Consider the following 6,639-nt stretch of genomic DNA (forward strand, 5'->3'; position numbering starts at 1 on the left):
TTAAGTTCTCATTTGTATGACGTCACGTTTAGTAAAGCAGTAAAGAGGTATATGTGTAAAACTCATTCATGAAGGCGAAACGCGCGTCTTGCGTACAAAAGTCCTGGTACCTCAAATGAGTTTATTTATTTAGAAGTGGCATTTTATTTTATTAGAAATATGCACATGTTTGCAATCTCTAACATACCAAATTATAAATTTGGATTAACAAAACTGTAGTTGACGAGTTGTCGCCGTCAGTTTGGATCTGACGGTAGCAGATATTTGTGTTTGAATCTAGTAATACTGTATTGTCGACCATTCAATCGCCAATGAAAAGTGCCATCTCTTCAACTACATCACTGTTATTCCGTAAATTTTCAAATATTCTTTTTGTTCATTAGTGATCCTTTCCATATTGCAATTTTCTGACATTTCTATTCTGCAATTGTAAGTGATTATCATACAAAGTTTTATGAAATGAGTTCTTTTTAAACGAACAAACCATCTTTATACTTTACCTTAGTTATGACACGTCCATTGTGCATAGAAACTTTAACTGTCGAAATTCATTTACGTTGGCATGGTATTGATACATGTTTAGAATGCTCAAATTTGTAATACGAGTACATTTATCTATAGAAATTATATCTCATTTCAATTACCAATGTAAACAATTACTGTCAGTTTTTGTTTCATATTCTTGGTTTATTTTTCCTTTTTCTCTACAAACCTTTAAACTCGTGATTTTCCCATATGGCTCAAATAATTCTCTTAATTCTTCTTCCGACGCATCGGCAATATTTTTAACAAATACATTGTTTAATTTGTCTAAACTGTCCTCCTGATTTCTACCCGCATTCATTATTGCTCTGATGTACCTGAAATATTGAAGTATAGAAAGATATTCAATGTGTTGTATAACGTTATAGATTTCATAAATTATGTGAAACAAAATGAATTAGCTTTTGTTAACCATTGAAACTTTAAAAAATAACTTCAATATATTGAGCGGATGCTAGAGACAATGTACTTCAAAATTAATCTAACCATCTATGTTATATAGAAATGCATCATATACATTTGAGTACCTTGAAATCAACTCCAACATTTCAAAGCGAACGTGTTGATTCTTTAAGTTATTGCAAAAAGGGTGATAGATTAGAGCTTTGGTTATTGGTACGGCTTTCTATTGATGAAGTAAGAGATAAGTAACTGGTAGAAGATTTGACTTGTATTGAGATATGCAATAAACTGCAAATCGTGTCTTTGAATGAATATCGTATGAGCACTTTAGTAGAATATCGATATGTATCAAAATCATTAAAAGTTTTAACCAGTGCAGGTCAAGATATGTATACACAGCTACGTCGATTGCAAACCATTGCGCCAGGAACATGGTTGGGAGGTAGAACAGTTTTTGAATTCAAATTTACCCTTACTGTTGTGACAATAATCTAAGATTAGTTTCATGCAAAAGCTATGAGGTGAAAGATATACATTTATGAAACAGCCTTAAAACTTTCGATAATATTTCTTTTAAAAAAAGAGAAAAAAAGAATGCACAGTTCAATATGTTTTGATAGACACGATTAAAAAACAAACCTGTACTAAACATATCTGATATGATGTCCGAGGTTATGTCACACTTTCAGAGGCAATTGACATTTTCAAACATTGCTAGGACAAAGCATTGTGACAGATGCATATCATCTACTGTCTCGTTAAAGATGCCCTATCGTCATAGTCAGATTTCACGTTGTAGGCCATTTCTACGTATACCTAAGTGGTTCTTGCAAAAGATTTCCAAGCTCTGCATTAAATGTTTAACAAAGATGCAATATGACATCTCCGAAGCATTGATACAGCTGATACACTGATGATTACGTCAATTTATTTCATTTCAGGACACTTATAATCACAATAAATGAAGAATTTGGGTAGTTTAACTACAATGGCTGTAAGACCTTTAAAACTCATTCCAGCCAATATGTGGAAAACGAAATTTATCTGAATAACATTAGATTGTATGAAATAGTTAAATTATACATGGGTTACAAGCCTTTGCCAGTGTCATTTCATCAAAGAGCTGGTCCGAGAACACAGTTATTTCGTAGATCATTTTTTTAGACAATAAATTCAATTTAAAAAAAAAGCACCTGCTCTAACTCAAAAAGATTTTTACAGTGTATTGTACTATTAATGAGCCAAATTATATCAAAATTATGGAACCTTCTACCAGGTCTTACTCATAATATTGACAATTCTGTGTTAAGGGGGTCTAAAATTCAGTTTGACAGATTCAGACGTACTAATTGTTTACCTTTTTTAACTGGACCAAATCAAAACTTAACATAAAGATTCAGCACCAAAATTTGTTAAACATGTAATTTCATCCCCTTACTTACTATTTATGAATTAATTCAAATTAAGTTGTTGACTCTTTGACACATTCCTCATTTCCATTTTCAATTTTAGATATAATGAAATAAATTGGGAAAGTGTATCAAAATAACAATGCAAGTTATACACTGTTCACACAACGACAACGAAATCAAAGGACGATAAATGTGTCCTTAGTCCAGGTTAACTGTGAATGGAAAACCTGGTTTTATTCCCTAAGAAGTACAATTAGAAAGGACAGATTCAATGCTTTGTTGTTGATATATATGTTCACATGGATATACAGATTGACAATACAAGATAGAGAACAAATTATGCAGGAGACATTCTCGTAAATCGATGCCTGTAAAGTCCTTGTTTGACAAACAATGAAAATATTCTGTTGTTATACCCTGCACTTCGAGCCAGAGACCAATACTGTTCCCCCCTGTCCGTCCCATGAAATTTCCGTCGCATTATCCTCAGAAACTACAAAAAAAGCTGGAAGAAATTTTCTATCCATCAAGTAAACAATACCGATCGGTTCATTTTCATATGAATTGCATTCAAACTTACTAGAAAGCACACATTACTTCCGCTTCTCATGAATTTGAAGGGTTGGGCTTTCCATCCCCTCCCCCTGATTCTCATCAGGCTGAACTACAATTTTTTTATAATTCTTTCTTCTTTTCGAATACATATATGTCTATTGTCTTTCACTCATTTTTTCACTTTTCCATAAAAGTATTTTAACTAAATCTGCGTTTTATACAAGTTACAATGATGCCGAAAAAAATGACATTTAAATTTTGAAATGGTTCTATTTACAGACCTACAAGTTCAAATTTAGGTTTTGTGTCGGTCAATGGCATGATTACGATATAGTTAAAACAAAGTTGAAATGAATAAAGAAAATAAATCAATTATAAAACCAGCTAAGGATAGAGTGCTTCTAGTAAATACAGATATATATTGTATAAAATGAAAACCTACAAATCTATATACACGGCTGGTAATCTACATACGCAGAACAATTGGTTCTGCAATGAAAACCGTGAGAGGATTTTCCGGTTAAACTTGAGTGGGGTAATTGTCACCGCTTAAGGTATGTTAATTTCTAATCGCATTTTTCAAATTCAACCGATCAAATATTGAAAATCGGAGAATGCTATGCTGTGGTGAATACTTTAACGAAGCGATACATGGTTTCTTTTACTGTTGTACATGAAGTTAAACTCATACAAAATCAGTTGCCCCACGAGAAATTGCCGAAAGAAATGACATTTAAATTTTAAAATGGTTCTAATAACAGACCTACAAGTTCAAATTTAGTTTTTGTGTCGGTCAATGGTATGAATGTCGTTTTGGGCGGCGTGTATGCTGTCCATAGTTGATAGACGTCTTAAAAAATCTAAAAACTACAAATTTACATTATTTCATGCGTGAGGGGATTGGTACTGATTGAGGAGACTTGAAATCTTATCTTTATATCCAAGCTATGAGTCTGTGAAATTTGCCTAAATTTGATTAGATTATCCATGAAAAAACACATTTGTGTGCATAAAAATAACACTTTGAGATAGAATTTTGAAATTAGTTGTGGGGAAAGAGGGTCGAAATAAAATATGTCTTCAAATTTGCAGATTTGGGCAAATAACTAGACCGAGTATTTGCAATTTATTGGTTAGAAGAAAACTTGGTGATGTATAAATAAAAATAATTAAACAAATATCATTTTTTGTGTTTTTAGAATCATTTTTTTCAAATAATTTATTTAAGGGGAGATTACTTCTTCTTCCTTGGATCTTTTATAGGGTAACCATACTTTCGTATGTTGAACAGTTTCACCACCAAAAAACAAATGAAAAATAAATTAACAGTCATAACACAACAACATCATATACACTATTTACATTTTTAACTTTTAAGTTTTTATGTGATTTTACAAGGGAAGTTTACTGGTTTTTTAACTTTAACATGGGCAGTTGACAGTTTTTAAGACTTTTAACATGCAAAGTTAGAATTTTTATGATTTTTACTTTGAGCAGTTTAAATTATTTTGGTGTTCTGATTATGTACTGATGACAACATTTAAGTATTAATTCACATATTTACTTTTTAGATAATTCACAAAATGAAAAAGACAAAATTAATGGTCTGTGACCTTAAAAAAAATCACCTTTGTATCTTTAAAGTTAATTTGGCACTAATTTATTCACTACGTATTGATATGAGAGTAAATAGAAAGATGATGTTTTTCAAAACTATTTACAGTTATTTATTAACTAAGACTCTTGTGATTTAATAAAAAGAATTATACTGATAACTCTTTTCGTAAAATATATATATATATATACTGGGCTGATACAAGAAAACAAAATCTTAAACATCTTAAACACCATTTTTTATATTTATTTTTCGTAAAATATATGATAAAACCTATCTTCCCACAATTTATTTCAAATTCTATCTCTGACATACAGTTTTTTTATGCACACAAATGTGTTTTTTCATGACCAATCTAACTAAATTTAGGCAACTTTTAACGACCCATAGCTTGGATATAAAGATATGAATTCAAATCTCCTCATGCATTCACTATATCCTCAATCAGTACCAATCCCCTCACGCATGAAGTAAGTAAAAAATGAATTTGAGATTTATTAAGACGTCTTTCAACTTCGGGCAGCGTACACGCCGCCCAAAACAACATTCATACACATTGATTGAGACAAAAAAAATGAACGTTAGGTATGTTAATAGAACCATTTTTAAATTTAAATATCATTTTTTTAGGTAATTTCTCGTGGGGCAACTGATTTTATCCTCTTATCTTAAATGCGTTTTCCTCAGCTTTAGTTTGTAACCCGGATTTGGTTTTTTCTATCGATTGATGAGTTTCGAACAGCGGTATATATATATATACTACTGTCGCCTTTATTTTTTGTAGGAGCAGTACACCAGTAATGGATACATGTATATCTTTGTTCACCACAGCATAGCATTCTCCGATTTTCTATATTTTGATCAGTTGAATTAGAAAAATGAGATTTAGAAATGTACATACCTTTTGAAGCGGTGACAATTACTCCACTCAAGAACTACCGGAAAACGATCCTCTCACGGTTTTCATTGCAGAACCAAATATTCTGCGTGTGTAGATTTCCAGTCACGATATAAGAACAAACTTCCGTACTTACGTTTTCCTCCAAAAGTATGGCAGTCACATTTTGTGACTTGATTATCGTCGATTTAAAATCTAAAACTATAATGGCGTCAAAGCCGGATGCATTGAATTTATTGAATTTAAATACTCAGTTATGTGTGACTTATACATTGTTATATGAAATAAGAATATCTGAATATTTTACTGATTAAACCCGTTGTATAGTATAAATATTTTATAGTATAAATATTTATACTACCGGGTAGAACTTTGATGTCCTTGTTGAAGCACAGGTTAAATTTAAAGAAATTTAGTTCCTTTTAAAAAAAATCCTTGTGGGGTTTGAGGATATTTGTTACTGAAACAATTGACAAGAAATGTATTGGGGCCTGATGTCTATACAAGGTTATAGGAACTATTGAATTCAGACTCTGCTAGTCGTGGACATTAACGCCTTGTCCAGCGTTTCGTGAAATGTCAAGTGCCTTGTTGTGTTTTCTCTTGTGTATAGACTTTGTCTTTGACTAGTGGTTTTCCATTGCAAACTTGTTTTTTTTTTATCTCATAACCCAAGCAATACTCCTTATAAATGTATGACAAAGTAATAGAGATCGTATTAGAACAAGAAGTTTCCTTTTGATGTCAGTCACAAATATACATCTTGTTATATAGAACAACCACAACGCATGCAGTTTACTTTTTTACAACATGAAGCCATGAAGGTATGATATTCGGATATAAAAAAAATGATAGAAGACGATTCAATTCTTATATATGTCGTAGATACAAACGGACGTCAGCGCACGGTTTACATAAGTACATTATAATTTCTTCTTCTACGGACTCATACCGTGAAAAAGAGGCATTGAAACAGAAAAAACTATTTACTTTTGATGATTTTTTTGTTAATTAGATTCCTAGAATACGAAATACTAATCAAGCTTGAAGGCAGAGGTCTTTCTTTTAAATAAAAAAAAAACGTATTGAGTTATAGTGCCACTTCATAATTGGTGGACTACTAAGGAATCTGGATAAAAAGGGTATGCTGCAAATAAATTCATCATAGATACCAGGATTTCAATTGAGAACGTCAGACGTGCATTTCGTCTACA

General features: G+C 31.6%; 1 protein-coding gene across 2 annotated transcripts in view; it reads right to left on the minus strand.

Moving 5' to 3' along the window:
- Window positions 1-5,665, minus strand: part of LOC143055049 (uncharacterized) — a 42,180-nt gene extending 36,515 nt beyond the window's left edge. For both annotated transcript variants that reach the window (XM_076228195.1, XM_076228196.1), the window contains exons 1-2: window positions 5,562-5,665; window positions 713-860 (exon numbers count right to left, since the gene is read on the minus strand). The gene's annotated coding sequence lies outside the window, so the exon portion shown is untranslated. The remainder of the gene's footprint in view (window positions 1-712; window positions 861-5,561) is intronic.
- Between the last annotated feature and the right edge of the window lie 974 nt (window positions 5,666-6,639).

The sequence above is a fragment of the Mytilus galloprovincialis genome, chromosome 12 (assembly GCF_965363235.1).
Source record: "Mytilus galloprovincialis chromosome 12, xbMytGall1.hap1.1, whole genome shotgun sequence".
In the NCBI taxonomy this organism is placed as follows: domain Eukaryota; kingdom Metazoa; phylum Mollusca; class Bivalvia; order Mytilida; family Mytilidae; genus Mytilus; species Mytilus galloprovincialis.